Consider the following 18,557-nt stretch of genomic DNA (forward strand, 5'->3'; position numbering starts at 1 on the left):
TTATCATTTCATGTCTTAGATTTAAACTTTTATCCATCTTGAATTCAATTTTTGCAAGTTGACGAAAACTGCAGGTCCACTTTCAGTTTTTATGTGAATTATCCAGTTCTCCCAGTACCATTTATTGAATAGTGATTATTTGTTTGGTTTATCAAAGATCAGATAGCAATCAGAAGCTGGTTTCATCTCTACGTTTTCTATTCTGTTCTATATGCCTGTATTTCTATTTTTGTGCCTGTACCATGCTGTTCTGATAACTGTGGACTTACAATATAATGTAAAGTTTGGTAGAGTGATACTTCTGGATTTGTTTTTATTATTAATAATTTCCTTGGCTTTATGGGTTTTTTTATTGTTTCCATACAACATGCAGAACTCTTTCTTCCATTTCTTCAAAGTATGATGTTGGTATTTTAATGGTAATTACATGGAATCCATACATTACTTTGGGTTTTATAAACATTGTAACAATGCAAATCTTCCCAGTCGTGTACATGACATATTCTTCCATATATTCATGTCTCCTGCTATTTCTTTTCTTAGGGTTTCATAATTCTCTTTGTAAAGATCTTTCATGTCCTTGGTTAAGTATATTCCCAGGTATTTCACTTTCTTTGAAACTGCTCTGAAGGGTATTGTGTCCCTGTTTGCCTCTCATTTTAATTGTTATTTGCATACACAAAGGCTCCTGATTTGAGAACATTGATTTTATACTCCACACCATTACTGTATATCTTGATCACTCCCAGGAGTCGTGTAGTTGAATCAGTTGGGTTCTCTAAGCATAAAATGATAACATTGGCAAAGAGTGAAAGTTTGACCTCCTCGGCCATCTTTTGTATCCACTTAATGTCCTTCTCTTTCCTGATTGCATTAGTTAAAACTTCCAGAGCTATGTGGAATACCAGTGGTGATGGTGGACATCCTGTCTAGTTTCAGTTCTAAGTGGAAAACTTTATTCAGTGTGAAATTGGCTGTGAGTTTGTCCCAGAAGGCTTCAACCAATTAAGAAATGTGTCATCTCTGCCTATTTTCTTAAGTGTTCTTGTTAGAAAAAGATGCTGAATATTGCCAAATGCTTTTTCTGCATCTATTGAGAGGATTTTATGGTCTTTATTTTGGCTTCTATTGATATGGTGAATTATGTTTATGGACTTGTGTAGGTTAAACTAGCTTCATCTTAGCATCACTGGGATGAAGCCGACTTGATTATGACATATATTTTTTAAATGTATAGATAAAATCTATTTTCTAGGATTTTGTTGAGTATATTTCTGTCGATATTCATTAGTGAAATTGGTCTGTTGTTCTCTTTTTACTTTGGTCTTTTCTTGGTATTGGTATCAGGGTGATATTTTCTTCATAGAACATGCTAGGGAAGGTTTCTTTCTTCTCAGTGTTTTGGAATTCATTCTGCATGATAGGTATAAGCTCTTCATTGAAGATTTCATCAAATTCTCGTGAAGCCATGTGGTTTAGGGATTTTCTTTTTGTTGTTGGAAGCTTTTTTATTGTTATTTAAATTTCAGTGCTTGATATTTGTCTGTTCTAGAGCTCTATTTCTCCCTGGTTAAGTCTAGGGACACAGTGTGATTCCAGGTATTGGTCCATTTCGTCCACATTGTCAAATTATTGGACATAGAGTTGCTTGTAGTAGACAGAGATAATCTCTTGTATCTCTGTGGTATCTGTAGTTATTTCCCCTTTTTTTGTTTCTGATTGAGGTTTTAGAGATTTTAATGCTATCTTTCTATTTAATCTGGCCAAAGGTTTATTGATTTTATTTATCTTTTCAAAGAACGAACTTTCCATTTTATTGATTTTCTGAATGATTCTTTTGTTTACAACTTCATTTATTTCTAATTTAATTTTGGTTATTTCTTTTCTTCTGCTAGGTTTGCAATTGGATTACTCTTCCTTCTCCATTTCTTTGAGATGATTCATTAGGCTGTTGATGTGCTCTCTTTCCATATTTCTTATGTTGGTATCTAATGCAAGAAATTTCCTCTTATGACATCTATTTCAGTATCCCACAGGTTTTGGGAATCTGTGGCTTCATTGTCATGCTGTTCATGAAATCTAATAATTTCCTTCTTTCATCCTCCTTGATTCAACTGTCATGTAGCATAAAGTTTGTAGTTTCCAGGACTTTGTGTGTGGATGAAGGTTTTTGTTGCAATCGATTTCTATCTTTATTCCCTGGTGGACTGAAAAGATGCAAAGTATTATTTAAAATTTTCAAAGAAAATTGTTGAGGTTTGATTTGTGTCTGTGGGCTGGAGAATGATCCATGGGCTGATAGAAGAACATATTCTCATTGGCTTTGGGGTTGTGTGTTCTATATATGTCTATTAAGCATACTGATCTAGGGTAGCATTCAAGTTCCTTGTTTCTATGTGTAGTTTCTGTTTAGTGGCTCTGTCCAGTTCTCTTGGAGGAATGTTAAAGTCCCTAGCTACTGTGGTGTTGTAGGATATTATATTGTTCAGACAATTAGTGTTGGCTTCATAAATCTGGGACCATATAAGTTGGGTGTTATATACTTTTAGAATTGAAATGTCCTCTTGTTCTATTTTTCTCTTGACCAGTATATAGTGACCCTCTTTGTTATTACTTACTTTTTTGCTTTAAATACAATTGTCTCTGAAAATAAACTTGCAACCCCTCCTTTTCTGATTTCCTTTTGTTTTTTAATATTTTAAATATGTTTTCCTTCATTAAATCATAACTGTGTACCTTAATGCATTTATGGGGTATAATGTGGTGATTGTACATGTTGAAGGATAAAACAAGACTAAGGATGAAGGCCTGGAAAACAATAATTCAGGCAAATGGTAATAATCTCCTCGCTTACTTAACTGCTGGTTCACCCTGAGTCTTCTTTTGTTCTTCAACATTAGGTGTGTTTCTAGAGACAGCATATAGATGGATTATGCTTTTTTATCCAGTCACCCAGTCTGTGCCTTGTCAGTGGGGATTCCAAGCCATTCATTGAGAGAATTGTTAAGTATTGTGGAGTTCTATTCACCTTATTTTGTGAAGGTCCATTGCTTAATTTTATTTTTTGCACCAATGTGGAAGCTATGTTTTGTTCTTCAGTTTCTGGGTGTCTACTTTTCTTGGAGGTCCATTGTGATGGTCAGTATGGAGAATGGGTCTGAGTATTTCTGCAGAGCTGGACGTGTAGTGGCAGATTTCATCAATGTTTGCATGTCAATAAAAGATTTTATTTCTCTGTCAAATTTAAAACCTAGTATACAGGGCGGCGCCTGTGGCTCAGTGAGTGGAGCGCCGGCCCCATATGCCGAGGGTGGCGGGTTCAGACCCGGCCCCGGCCAAACTGCAACAAAAAGAAAAAATAGCCGGGCGTTGTGGCGGGCGCCTGTAGTCCCAGCTACTCCGGAGGCTGAGGCAAGAGAATCGCGTAAGCCCAAGAGTTAGAGGTTGCTGTGAGCCGTGAGATGCCACAGCACTCTACCCGAGGGCGGTACAGTGAGACTCTGTCTCTACAAAAAAAAAAAAAAAAAAAAAAAATCTAGTATACAGAATCCTGGGCTGAAAATTGTTGTATTCAAGAAAGTTAAATGTCAATGACCACCTTCTTCTGGATTACAAAGTTTCAGCTGAAAGGTCCACTGTCACCTTAATGGATTGGCTCTTATAATTAAATTGGTGCTTACTCTTGGTTGCGTGCAGAATTTTCCCTTTAATTTTGACCTTGGACAGGTTCATTACAATGTGTCTGTTGAGATGAACCAGAGTTTGATATGCATCTAAGAGGACTGTGTCAGAATCTTGGTGATGCTTGGGAAATTTTCATTTATAATATGCTCTAGAAGGGCTTCTATACATTTGGGTTATTTTCCTTTCCCCTCAGGGATCACTTTAATTTGTGTATTTGTATGCTTCATGAATTTCCATAATTCTCTAAGCTCTGCTTTTACTCTTTTATGCCTCTTTAAATGCCTGAGTTAGCTCAAGAGACATATCCCCTAGCTCTGAGATTCTTCTTTCTCCATGGTCTAATCTGTTATTTGTACTTTCTACTGCATCTTCAACTTCCCTGGGTGACTCCTTTATTTCTTTAAGGTCTAGTACCTCTTTCCTATCTTTTATTCACTTCTTAAGTCAATTTTTGGATTTCTCTTCAGTGATTATCCACTTTCCCTTCAATTCCCTTCATCATTTTTGCCATCCATACTCTAAATTCCCTTGATGTTACTTCCATAATTTCCTTCTAGGTAGGATCCTCTATGGTAGCTGCCTCATGGTCCCTTGAGTTTAGGGGTGATCTTTTGGTTTTTCGTGTTGCCAGATTTTTTTTCTTGTTGGTTTTTCCTCATATGTGCTTTCTTTTTTATCCATATCCTTCCCCTACTTTTTCCTCTCACGTCCTTCTTCTTAAATGTTCTTGTCTCTGTGCTTGAATGTTGGAGTGGCCTTTTGGTACAGGGACAAAAACAAGAAAAGAGAAATGAATGAGAAGTGAGAAAAGAAACAGAAAATAAGGGTGAAAGAAAAAGAAAAGAAAGGACAGGAAGAGAAATACGGGAGTAATAGTGGTGTTCAACAGGGTGCATTGACCCATACATGCAATTTCAGGACTCTGAGGGGCCAAGGAAGTTGGGTTCTCCACAGTCAAGAGCTCCTTATCAGCCTGACCAAAAGCAAGACCTTGCCTCCACCATATACAAAAGGAAAACATCTTTGTGTCACTGGGGGGACCTACTAATACTGTCCTTTGGAAGTCTAAAGTGAGAAGGACACCCAAGCCTAGATTTTAAGGCCTCCTTGAGCCATGCCAACGCCATGGACCCCCAGCCTAGGCCCCAGAGCAAGGCTCTGTCCCATAAATAAAATACAGAATGAAAGAGAAAAAAACAGATGAGAATAAATTTAAGAAAATAAATAAAATTATAAACCTTGGGGGAAAAAGTAGGGATAGAGGGATACCTTAGTTTTCATTTGAAAAATTTATGAAGGAAAGATGAGAAAAATCTAGAAAAAGGAAGGAAAGAAAAAATAGAAAAGTAAGTTTAAAAAGCAAACAAATGCTAACATAAAATGGAATCCTTATTATACAAGAAATTAAAAATGAAAAAATAAAACACAAGGAAAGAAAAACTTAAAAAAATTAGAAGGAAAAATTTTTAAATATACATACAGATAGCAATATATTACCTGGAATTCAGGTGGCACTCTGGGTGTTGGAGATGCAAAACAAACATGCTGATTCTGCTATATAAGATGGATGTGGGAAGCCACTGTCTAGTTGCTGAGGAAACCCGCTTCCTTCTTTCTGACTTATTATCCCTCAGTCAGGGCATGGTGGTTTCATTAACATTCAGGCATAGCAGGGTGGGGGCCTGAAGCTTTTACCAGACTTTTTAGGATACACACCTCAACATTCCAAACAGTGCCCCTTGGCCACAAAGTGGCTTTTCTGGGATGTGAGAACCATCCACCTCACCCCAATGATGGCTACCCAGCTCATCAGGTGCACCACAGCCAGTCACGTGCTGGGACCCTGCAGGCTGTTTCTTCCCAGTGGCCCTCCCACAATGACAGCCCTCTGATGGCAGCCAACCTAATCAAAGTTACACCCTGCCTGGTAGTTCAATCCCTGCCACTGGGCACCATTCAAGTTCACTCTCTCACTCAGGCTCTCCCAAGGCAGCTGTGGTGAGCACCCAAGTCCAAAAAATTTGCAGGACAGTACTTCCCTGTCTTTACCCCTCTGCCAGAGGGTCGGCCAGCCTCTGCAAGCAGGCACCTGCTTTCTATGCTGGTCCTACACTGCTCCTGACCTCCTTGTGAATGTGTAGGTGATTATATACTGATTTCATACTAGTATTGAATACACTGGATACTTTTTTTCCCCATTTTTGAGATACTTTACTAAGAAGAATAACCTAATGTGCATAATGCAATGAGACATTTCTAAACTATTAAGAAAAGCATATGAATGCCTTACCACATCAAATAAGTAAGCGAGGAGATGGTTCTGTTAATCATTTAAATGTAAGCATTCCACATTGTCTATCAAATCACATTTTACTTCATAAATGCATTAGTGTACACAGTTACTATTTGATAAATAAAACAAAAAGAAAATCATTTGATTATTAAGAGAAGTTAACATAGATCCACAGGAAAGAAAAAGCTGTGATTTAGAAATTAGACTACATTCTTGAATTGTTCTTAAGATACACTATTTAACATTTTTAAAATTTAAATTGATTCTAATATTCTTTGAATGATCATATTACATGAGTTCTAACATAATGATTCCTTTTGTAGAATTATATTTAATATTGAATTATATTAACAGCTTACTTTTTTTGTTGTTTTTATTTTTGAGACAGAGTCTCACTCAATAGAGTAACCTTGTGTCACAGCTCACAGCAACCTCAGACACTTGGGCTTAAGCAATTCTCTTGCTTTAGCTTCCCAAGTAGCTGGGACTACAGGCACCCACCACAGTGCCCAGCTATTTTTTCGTGTGTGTGTGTTATAGTTGTCCTTGTTTGGCAGGCCTGGGCTGGGTTCAAACTCACCAGCCCCAATGTATGTGGCCAGCACCCTAGCTGCTGAGCTATTGGTGCTTTGCCAACTTAGTTGATCTTGATGATGAACATTTGCAATGTATGCTTTCTCCCCATGTTTAAACTTACTCAGGGCATCACTGACTCAACACATTAAAAAATAAATATACAATAACTATTCATATTATAATTCTTTAAAATGTATCCTTTCAATTTGTTTTAGACTGGAGCATCATCTCAAGGAGAATTAGAGCATATTGTTTCAGCAGGAGCTCAGATGAAATCCTGTATTGCATATCTGGAATCTGAAATCTCTGTAACAGAAACTTCTCAAGAAGAAATCAATGAAACCACATTTCGGAAATACAAGCAACTCTATCTAAAAGAATTGAAAATTAGAAAATTGTCATACAAAAAACTAAGAGAGTAGGTCAAAACACAAAATCATGGAAAATAAATTAAGTTCATTAATTTGCCTCAATGCATAATTTTTTAGGGAGGGACGCTCATGAAATTATTTGGAAATAAAAACAGGTCTTAGTGAACTTAATTTTGAAATATTCATTCAGAGCAGTTTGTTTTTCTCCCTTTTTATGATTTTATATGAAATTTTTTCCTATGAATTATTATGTAGTGAACCTGATCTCTTATTCCTTCAGCTAGATATTTTTGTAGCTTTATAATTTAGACAGTGATATTGTTATAAATTTCTTGCCACCATTCCACTAGGTAAAAATATTAATGAGTTTCATTAATCTAATGAAGATTACAACTTAAACCCAAATAGTCAAGTACTACAACTATTCTTTCAGCATCTTCTGGCACCTGGAAAATTAACTTTTCTTGGCTGTGATCTTTGGTCTTGGCACTAGTGGGCACATTGAGAAAAAATTTCTGGTATAGTTTTTCCATTCAACACAAAGGCATATTTGCAAAACTTGCATACTTGATTAACACAGAGATAAAGGATGGATAACTCACGAAGTTCTTAAAAATAATGCCATGGTCAGCCTGAGGTATGGAAGACACACAAAAAGGTTAGGCCCCACCACTCGTGCCTTGGTAACAATGTTAGCAGCTGATTTCCACCGGTGCTTACTGAAGTTCTTCTTGATCACCAACTCAGCCATCTCATTCTCACCTAGAAGTTGTTGCTCTGAATTATCTCTCAGTGCCCAATACTTAACTTTCCCCATATAGTGGGTGAAATGTAAAAGGGTGGCAAAAGCAAGTGCTTGAAGAGGTCTTTGAGAAACTTTTTTTTTTTTAATCTTTGTACTGGCTTAAGAGAATAAGTTTTTTTCTAACTTTTTTGTTGTGGAATGTTTAGTATAGTCAAGCAAATTGATATATTCCCTATTGCACATAGTTGCTCTCTAAACATAAGTATTTCTAATGATACCCTCAAGTGTTTATTATAAAGAGAGCCATTACAGAAGGCAGCGAGCGTACCCTGTTGATCTTTGCATCGTTGACAGCCATACCTCTATCCTCTGCACTTGAACTATTTTCTTATTAGAAACTATTTTCTTTCTTTTTTTTTTTTTTAATTTGGCCGGGGCTGGGTTTGAACCCGCCACCTCCGGCATATGGGACCGGCGCCCTACCCGCTGAGCCACAGGCGCCGCCCAGAAACTATTTTCTTATTTAGAATGGTTTTATAACTGGAGTTGCACAGAGTAGGCCTGCCCTGACACATTTTCAGTTACAAAACACTGTTTAAATGGAAATTTTATTTACACTTATGCCAACTTCTTAATATTAAATTGCAAGCCACTTAGGAATGCTTTAGGAAAAATGAAATACTAACCACTCATCTTTTGCAATCTTCATAGAATTCATCAGAATCTAACAGAAGACACTGCTGATTTGCTTGATGAAAAAAAGAGTAACAGATCTTGATGTATCACTCTTGCCATAAGGTCAGTTCTAGATTCACTTGTATTGAAAATATTTAAAAAGTGTAGTTTTCAACAGAAAGTTTATTTGAAGGGAACCTTGGTGATCTTCTGCCTCAAGCCCAGAGATTTCAGATAACAGCCTAGTGAACTACCTAACCAAAGTTAGTTATGTTATCTTTTTTTCTTTTGAGTTTCAAATTTCTGACGTAACTTTTCTTTTTAATTTGTGGAAATGCCGAGTTGTTTAATTAACTTAACATGTTAAGCAAAGATCATAATTATCTACCTTAATTAAGAAAAGAAACAGAAATTTTCTTTTAAGTCCCTGGTGCTCTCATTTTCAAGAGATACCCATTTGTTACCTTGATGGGATAAATATAACTAAACTGATGCATTTTACATTTTTTATTTTTTAATTTTTTTATTAAATCATAAAGAGATAGATCTTAACCTGTATGATGTAAGCATTCCAAATTGTGTATGAAATCAGCACACTGTACCCCATAAATGCATTACTGTATGCATTTTACATTTTCTAAAAAGCTACATTTAAATTACATTTAGGGCATTGAACATTATTGCCTAATAATCGAATGAATACCCATAGGTGCTCTGAGTTACTTTGTAATTGATTTCACTGTGACTGTGTTTCATAACACTTCAAGGTTTCCTGCACCACCTAAAGTGTTCCACCCCTAATCACAAGGGAATGCTTGCCATCCAAAACTTTAACCACATAGGATGTTTACTACCTATAGGAATCCAACATAGACACTTTTTATGAATTCAATAAGCCTGTAATACAAAGAAATATTAATTCTGTTTCTAATTAATTTCTTTTTTTTTTACTTTATTACATAACCATATGTCCTTAATTACCATTGAACTTATGGCGGTTTTGTATCAAGTTTCATAAAATGTATAGATTTCTGGGCAATTGTATTATACTTTTTAAATAGTGAAATCAAGCAACTAATTGAGCTTTTAAAATGAAGTTTATCCATGCCTCTCTATTTGACCATTGCTTGAATGATCCAAGACCAAGATGGCAAAAGTATCAAAGATGTGTAAATAGCAATGACAACCAAAGAGAATCAATTAATTCCTCCTACTCAGAATTTCTTGTAAAGGAACACATGGTTCCCATTTCTCTTGGAGATGTAACAAGAACCTGGTATTACAGCCATTTTATTTTATTCATAGTAAGAATTCATTTCTGCAAATCTCAAAATGGATCCGATGATGACAAGCTGTGTCAATTGTAGAGGCCATAAAGAAAAAGTTACTTCAACTGTCTTGTCCCAATTTAAATTGCTTATCTAATGTTTGGCCATTTTTACTCTGGGGGACATTACAAAGGCCGTTCACAGGAACACATTCCTGTGGGAGTCTGAGGCAGGATGAGCTCTGGAGCCCAAGCAGTTCAAGCTGTGGCGTGCGGTGATCATCCCTGTGTATAGCCACTGCACTCCAACCTGAGCAATATAGCATGGCCCTGTCTCAAAAAGAATTTACAAAAACCATAAAACATTTGTTTGAACAAAAACAAATAGCAACTAATTTTCATGATGATTTTAATACTTAAATGGCAAAATACTAGCTTACAAATTTTTCTTCATTATTTGGCTTACTTAGTGTTTGTTTTTTTAAAAAACAAAACATGAGATGATCAGGGTCTATGTACTTCCGAGTCATGAAATTGAACTACTGGATATAAAAAGAAAATGAGTGTTAAATACTCTGCAAATATAAAATGTCCTCATTGGCTCTTACCAGGAAAGTCAGATAATGTATCATTTTATAGAATAATGATGAAAGAATGTATAAGTACAGATGCAGTGAAAGGGAAGATTTTGGAGGAAATATTCTCTCATAATTTTTCAGAAGGAAAGGAATGTTTATTTTAAATGAGTATATTCCTTCCATTTTCTCTGAGTTATATTTAAAAATCTGTGTGGTTTTATCAATGTGCAGAAAAGTAGCTGAAAAAGAACTCCACATTCAAGGAGGTGACCTAAAGCCCATTCCCGGGCTGACGCTAATTTCCTTTTTGACTTTAGACAAACTACAATCTCTCTGACCCAGTGTTGCCTCTAATATGAATTTAGGGGGTTGATTACATTAATGTGTTTTATGGGTTTTTGGAATTTTTTACAAATATAAAGTTTCTTTAAAAAATGCATGAAACCGTATTATACAAAACAGAAACACAGTCGTCTGGCTAAAGGAGGCATGCTGCCTCTCTAGGTGTGACTTCCTTGACTCTTAATCCTACAGTGTTCTCTCTGGACACTTAGATTTCCCTGGGACATAGATTGTAAGTTACCAGTTATGAGAGAATCTTCTTAATTAGCTAAAATTTGCTGATACATTTGTGTTCTGTACATAATATTACAATATTCCTATATTTAAGAATGAAAAATTAGAAACAAAGTTGCAAATGTGCTCCTCATATTAATATTGGACTTCAAGCTACCCCTGCCACCTGAAACCTAATCTCCACCTGCAAATAAACAGAAAGAACATGGAGATAGGGGCAGTGCTTTTCCTACAAATAATTGGTGCATTGTACTCCATAGGGAGCTAAGATAGCTTTTGACTTAGTATTATGTATGAAAATATTAGCAGTTCATTAAGCTTTTTTATTTCCTCTGGCAGTCATCAGTTTTTCCTAAGATATTGCTCCACACACTTCACAAACCATTGGTGGTACCTTGTCAGTGATCAATGTCACCGAGATATTTTTCTCCCTCTTTAGCTTTTGTCATCTGTACCAGGCACTGTATTAAATAATTCACTTGGGGACAATGATTCTTCATTTCTATTAAGAGAAGTATGAGGAAAAATACATGACTTAATAGGAACATAAAAATAAAGTGAGAGAGGGCAGCGCCTGTGGCTCAGTGAGTAAGGCGCCAGCCCCATATACCGAGGGTGGCGGGTTCAAACCCAGCCCCGGCCAAAGTGCAACAAAAAATAGCCGGGTGTTGTGGCGGGCGCCTGTAGTCCCAGCTGCTCGGGAGGCTGAGGCAAGAGAATCGCGTAAGCCCAAGAGCTAGAGGTTGCTGTGAGTCCTTTGACGTCATGGCACTCTACTGAGGGCAGTACAGTGAGACTCTGTCTCTACAAAAAAATAAATAAATAAATAAATAAATAAAGTGAGAGAGACTTTTTAAAAGTCCTTTAATATTTGAAAATTTTCACTTGTGAATACAGACAAAATAACTGCAGCCTCCCATCATCTAGTGCAAGACTGGAGTCATCATAGATCCAGATCTTATTCCATAACGTACATATACCACAATTTGTTAATCTGTTCCTGGGTTAATGGACATTTGGGTTGCTTCCATGACTTGGCAATTATGAATTGGACTGACAATTTATAATTGAGGTGATGGTTATGTTAATCAGTATGATGTAAGCATTCCATATTTTATATCAAATTAGCACACTGTGCCCCATAAATGTACATAGTTATGATTTAATAAAAAATAAATAAAATATGAAAAAATCAAGATCTTTCTTGAAGCTTTTAGGTGCCCTCCCAGAGATGCTCCTTCCCTTTGGTCTGGGTCTGTCTCTTTCCCTGTGAGCTCTCACATCTGACCTGGTGTCTCTTTCCCAAGGACAGTTGCCCTTGCCATCACTTATGTGGGAAAGTATTCAAAAGCCAATGAGAGGCAGGAAGAGAACTGATTCCAGGGTTGGAATAAGAGCAACTACTTCGACCACGTGCTAAGAGTTAGGAGGAAAGATGACCTCTCCTTAAGTATGTTATATAAAAAGTATTCTCCATCTAGAGAAAACACTCCTTTAGCACAGAAGTAAGCAATCTGTTGAGAAGTGTATTTCATTTTTATATGATTAAAATGTATATAAAACAGTTTGTGAATCAGGCATAAAGGAGTTAAAAAAAATCCACACATAAGTAGCGAATATTTAAAAGAAGAGCTCCCTGGGGAAAGCTAATAAGATTACACTAGTAGTTCCTTAATGCAAGTCATGTAAGGATGTACATTTTACATAGTCTTTATTGATGGTAATGTGAGTATTCATTCTGTAAAAGCTTCTCTTTGTATTTGGTATTAAAGTTTTACTTTTATAAGACCTAGTTAGTATGGTTTCATTATGTATTTTATAATCCTGTCAATAATATTATCACAGAAATGTTATGGAAAACAATCTATGAAAATATTAGGAAACCATTTTAACTTATGTCGTGTGGGCAAAGTGGCCTGTGATTCCAACACTTTTGGAAGCCAAGGTGGGTTGATCACTTGAGGCCAGGAGTTTGAGTCTAGTTTGTGCAAGATAGTGAGACCCCCAATCTCTACGAAATGTTTTATAACATTTCAAAAAAATTGACTTTATATCTATAATTTATAAATCCCTTGGATATTATATTATCAACACAAAACATTAACTATATTCAGTAGAGTATTTGAGATCCTATTTTTGGCACTTAGTAAGAGAACACATTTTATACAAGAGTTAAATAAGAATACTCAAGACACTTGCAATATAGTTTGTTTCACACATTTAATAAATTACCTAACAACTGTAATTAATCTAATATTAAAAAAAGGTAGTTATTTCTGATCTGAAAAAAACCAAAGTTATGATTAACAAGCTATTTATACTTTTGCACCTAATCCTGTTACACAAAGTCTTGAATCTAAAGAAACTAAGTTTGAAAATGAGCTTTAACCTGTATTTATTCTTTTCTTCAAGCAAATTTTCTGAAGTGTTTGTATCTGTATGAATAAGGAAAGGTTAATAATAGCACAGATGGCATAATATTTACACTTAATCTTTTGTCAGTAGAATTTGGATAGGACATTACGACAATGCCACTTCATGTATATGTTTAAGATTCTGAGATAATGGGTGGCGCCTGTGGCTCAGTCGGTGGGGCGCCGGCCCCATATACCGAGGGTGGCTGGTTCGGACCCGGCCCCGGCCAAACTGAAAAAAAAAAAAAAAAAAGATTCTGAGATGAAAAGTTATTAGCTTTGAACATACCTAAAAATTCTAATTTTCTAAAACTGGAGAGTGCAAAGATCATTTTTAAGAGAAAATCAACTAAAGTGAAAAAACTGATTCAACTTTTATAAATAACAGAGTTTTGCTCAGAATTAACAAAAAAAAATACATGGATTACAAAGTATGACTTGTTTGACCTTTATATTAATAAATAGAAAAATCAGGGCGCTGAAATGATGTATATTCAATAGTAAACCTATGGTAACTGTATTTTATCAGATTATTATAAATAGCATTACATTTTGATGTTCTATATTACGTAAAACAGTTTGTAAACTTAAAATAAGCTGGAATTTACTTTCACTCATGTGATTATTCTTTTATTTAAAAATGCTCGTCAGATCTAGTTTCGAAATTTTTTGTTTAAAGGACGCATTTTATAAGAAATATGTCATTCCCTAGCCAGGCATTGTGGCGGGTGCCTGTAGTCACAGCTACTCGGGACACTGAGGCAAGAGAATCGCTTGGGCCCAGGAGTTGGAGGTTGCTGTGAGCTGTGTGAGACCACGGCACTCTTCCGAGGGCCATAAAGTGAGACTCTGTCTCTAAAAAAAAAAAAAAGAAAAGAAATATGTCATTCCCATGATAATATCTCTTGTTTAAATTTAACATTATATATAATATTTGTCTTATTTCAGATCTAGGATTTGTTGCCAAAATTTATGAATTAAGTTAAGATTAATTATTGATTTCTGAAATGAACTTGATAGAGCAAGTGGCACCACTCTTTATTGTGTGGTCAAAGGATACTACATTACATTTTTTTTTTTTCTCACACAAATCTACTGAAAACTGTGAACACATAGACACTCATCGTGAAGAGTGTACACATGCTTCGTTTAATTCATGTTTCACAGCTTTAAACATCTCGGGAGGGAAGGCTATGCATCTTTTTCTCTGGCTCTACACTTCCTTCACTTTTGCCATTTCTGAGGGATTCTCAGCACACTGAAGCTATTACTGGAAAGCAAAGGACTCACCAACTTCTCAGGTTTACCTAGTGATTTAAGGCCAAAGTCCCCAGACACATGTAGTAACACTTAGTCAAGCCATTATAGCTCATTAGCAGTCACTTGACAGGTGACGTTTTCAATGTCTGATCATTTACTTGTCATTAGTTTTCTTTTGCCCTTAGGAAAAGTACCAAATTCCTTAGCATGGGAATAAAAATACTTAAATCAATTTGGTTTATGTGACGTTATTCAGCTTTATCTCTTAGGACTTACTGTGCTCTGCCCCTGTGTTCAAGCAACTGGCTCAACTAAACCACTTAGGATTCCCCATGTTCTTTCCCCACCCCATCAGCTGCGTGCGGTAGCTTCTTCCTCTCCCTTGTCCTTCAGGCAACCTACATATTGTCTCCACCAAAAAGCCTGTGATGCTGACACAAAACTAGGATGGCTTCTGTGTGCGTGTTTCAGTACTGTCCTGATTTGCGCCTGTCATGGTGTCTGTGACTCTGGAAATGGCCTAGCTCTTTTTTCAGGTTATTGTAGACATTTGTTGAGGGATGGACTATATTATGTCTTGTAATTTCAATGCTTGCCACAGTACCTTAGCATAGGACTGTAGAATAGATGAATGAAGAATGAGAAAAGGAGAAACTGATAATTTAACCACAGTGATAATCAATTTATAATTAATATGTAGCATTAGGCATATTATTCTTAATAATTTTTCATTACTAACATAACTGTGCAGATATAGTTTTAATCCTCTGTAATATTGGATAACTTCTTAATTCTTCTTTACTGACTTATACTCAGTTAATTATGAAATCTTTTAGTCAAAAATTCTTTTTTATTTCCTAGCTGCTTCTGAATATGCATCTGGATTCGACATATCTTCTCCTTTAATCATATGATGTGTTAAATGTAAACCAAGTTCTAGTTGGAAAAGCACATGAGAATATATACAAATTTTACAGAAAAAAAGTTCCATAATCAGAAAGATAATAAAATGTTCTTACTGGGCTGTTTAAATGGTGTACTGTTTTTCATTCAATGTATCACATGGGAGAATCTTTGCGAAAAGAAAATAATTTATACCATATCTTTAAAACAAAAATTTATTTATGTTTTAAATAATGTTTCTTGGCCTATTAACTATTCAGTGAATTTTGCAGTTGAAGCCAGTATTGCTGCTTTTCCATATACAAACTGCCCTCATGCCGGCTGCTTAGCAACCAAACCACCAAGTTGTCATTGATATTTCAATGGAGTTGAGAGTTAGGTTATTTGTATTTTATAGCTAGTATAATAATATGTAGTAATAGATTCAAATTTATTTTTTTAAATTCTTTATTAAATCATAACTGTCTACATTAATGCATTTACAGGGTACAATGTGTTGATTTGATATACAATTTGGAATGCTTACATCTAACTGATTAACATAACCGTCTCCTTGCTTACTTATTTGTTGCGGCAAAAACATTCATACTCTATTCTTAATAGTATAGAAATGTATCATTGCTTTATGCACATTAGATTGGATCCCCCAAAAACCCTTCTTCCTCCCAGCCTCCTCACCCCTCCCCTCTTTCCTCTTCCCTCCTTTTTCGGGACTATAGTTATGTTTTACCAATCCTACATGTTGGAGCCCAAGATGCCGTGTCTTCATCCCAACCTAGGGCCTCATAGGAGCCGGGACCCTAGGTCTCCGGCCAGCCCACTTAAGTGTCTGGATGTGGGTTGCTGTGCCAGTTTACTCAGGGTAGGTCTTGTTCAGGTCTCGAGTGCCAAAGCACTGAAGTCACAGTCAATATGAGCAGAAGTGAGCATCTCAGCAGCAGTCTTAGTAGGAGAGCACCGATTAGCCATCCTCTGAGCAAGAATAGGAGCCAAAGGACGAGCCCTTGCTAACTTCTCCTGAAGCTATTTATAGAAGTAATCCTATGGTCACCTATGCACATCTAACCAATGATGAGCATTCTTTCATGCTCTCGTGCATCTCACTAATGAGACCTAATGATGTTAAATCCTTCCCCAATCTCTTATTGCCAAAGTATTTCTCACAGGTGCCTTCTATACCTATGAATGTGTAGGTTATTATATACTGATTTCATAGTAATATTGAATACATTGGATACCTTTTTTCCATTCTTGAGATACTTTACTAAGATGAGTATGTTCCAGCTCCATCAGGTAAACATAAAACATGTGATGCCTCCATCTTTTTATGGCTGCATGGTATTCCATGGCCAAATATTTATTGCAGCCCAATTCATAATTGCCAAGTCAAGGGAGTAACCAAGTGCCCATGATAGATTCAAATTTAAATAGACATTATTTTGGTTTACCAGTACTGTGGCCATTGTCTATGTTTTGATTTATTACAATCATTACAGTATCAAGTATCATCAAACAAATATTTTTTTTTTTATTTTATACACTGACTTATATAGCTCTTCCTACTGGAAGAGCTGGAAAAGAATGTTAGTAGGATTATTACCTCATTTCACAATTTATGTTTATGAATAGATTTTTGATATCTGAAGTCCTTTATGAAACAGTGTTAATTATGAGATATATAGCATGAAGGAAGAAATAATAATGTATCATGAGCAGGGTTTGGATGATAACCCTTTGACGCCAAGGTTCCAAATGGAGAAAATAATTCCAGTGGTATCAGTTGAGAAACTATGACTGGTATGTATGCATTTTCTTATTAATCCTTATAATAACCTGGTCAGTTATGAATTAGATATCCATTTAACATGTTATGTCAATAATATTCAGAAGGTGTATTTAACAAAGTTTCATGTTAGACAATAACAGACCTAGAATATAAACTTAGCTCTATCATCCCAAAATTTCAGATCCATACTCACACATTTTAGGGGACAGATACTGAGTAGATGTATGACCTGAATGTGTCCCTTCTGAAATGAACCATCAGAGACTCTGTCTCATCTCTACATCCTCACATGGTCACTCCTCATGCCCATGTGCCCCCGCCAGAGTAGTGTCTCCACCACTCTCACATTACCCCCAGCTCTGCTCAGGTTCACATGCATCTGAACATACACGTAGAAGAACAAAATTATCATGCCTCTCCAATTTTCACCATTTCCAGTGATCAGGATTCCAGTCCCAACTGACTCCAAATGTTACCCTTCCCATGGCTGAGTCACAGGACATCATTAGAATGTCAGCCAGTTTGGCCCAAGAGCTGGAGGTTGCTGTGAGCCTTGTGACGCCACGGCACTCTACCGAGGGCAGTAAAGTGAGACTCGGTCTCTACAAAAAAAAAAAAAAAAAAAAGTCAACCAGTTTTAGTTATAGCATCACAAGTCACCCAATGACCTTTAAATTTATTTGGTGTCCTAACATGTCTTGTTATCTTCATAAAAATTTCAGATGTTGCCCCAAGACTTTTGAATCTTGTAAATTCTCACATTCCCCATGAATTTTTTCAAATGGATTCACCTCTTACTACCCTAGTGATTTAAAGAAATGCTTCAAGTTACTGTCACAAAGTCAACAAATATCATTGGATTAAATCCCACGAGGGACAAATCTGTTTACGTTGAAAACTTGTCTCCTTGATTTTGTCCAACTATATTCCCCTCTTTCCTGCTCTGTAGGAAAATATTACTGATTGTGTCATCTTTCCTAGCCCCTCACTGCTACTATCCCATCCAATCCCTTTAACTCGATGTCTTTATTTTTAAAATGAAACCTCCCTGCGGTGCATCTTACAAGGGTATATGTGAAACTTAGTAAGTGTGGCATGTAAATGTCTTAGCACAATAACTAAGAAAATGCCAGGAAGGCTATGTTAACCACTGTGATGAAAAAATGTCAAACGGTCTATGAAACAAGTGTATGGTGCCCCATGATCACATTAATGTACACAGCTATGATTTAATAAAAAAATAAAAAAATAAAATAAAATAAAATGAAACCTCCCCTAAGATGGCTTTCCTGTAGTTCCTGCCCTGTGTCTTTTTTTTTTGTTGTTGTTGTTTGTTTCCTTTTCAAAATGAATGCAAATGAACAATACACATTTAGTTACATTCTCCTCACTCCCCCACACCTTGGAGTTACTAAGATCTCCAGGATAG

At 36.1% G+C, this 18,557-nt stretch overlaps 1 long non-coding RNA gene across 1 annotated transcript; it reads left to right on the forward strand.

The window, feature by feature from the left end:
- The first annotated feature begins 6,806 nt into the window (after nucleotides 1-6,806).
- On the forward strand, nucleotides 6,807-15,421 carry LOC128579573 (uncharacterized). Its single transcript, XR_008378204.1, has 3 exons — nucleotides 6,807-6,971; nucleotides 8,381-8,467; nucleotides 15,301-15,421. It is a non-coding gene; the product is annotated as an uncharacterized LOC128579573 (long non-coding RNA).
- Nucleotides 15,422-18,557: the final 3,136 nt, after the last annotated feature.

This window comes from Nycticebus coucang, unplaced genomic scaffold, assembly GCF_027406575.1.
Source record: "Nycticebus coucang isolate mNycCou1 unplaced genomic scaffold, mNycCou1.pri scaffold_66, whole genome shotgun sequence".
Taxonomy (NCBI): domain Eukaryota; kingdom Metazoa; phylum Chordata; class Mammalia; order Primates; family Lorisidae; genus Nycticebus; species Nycticebus coucang.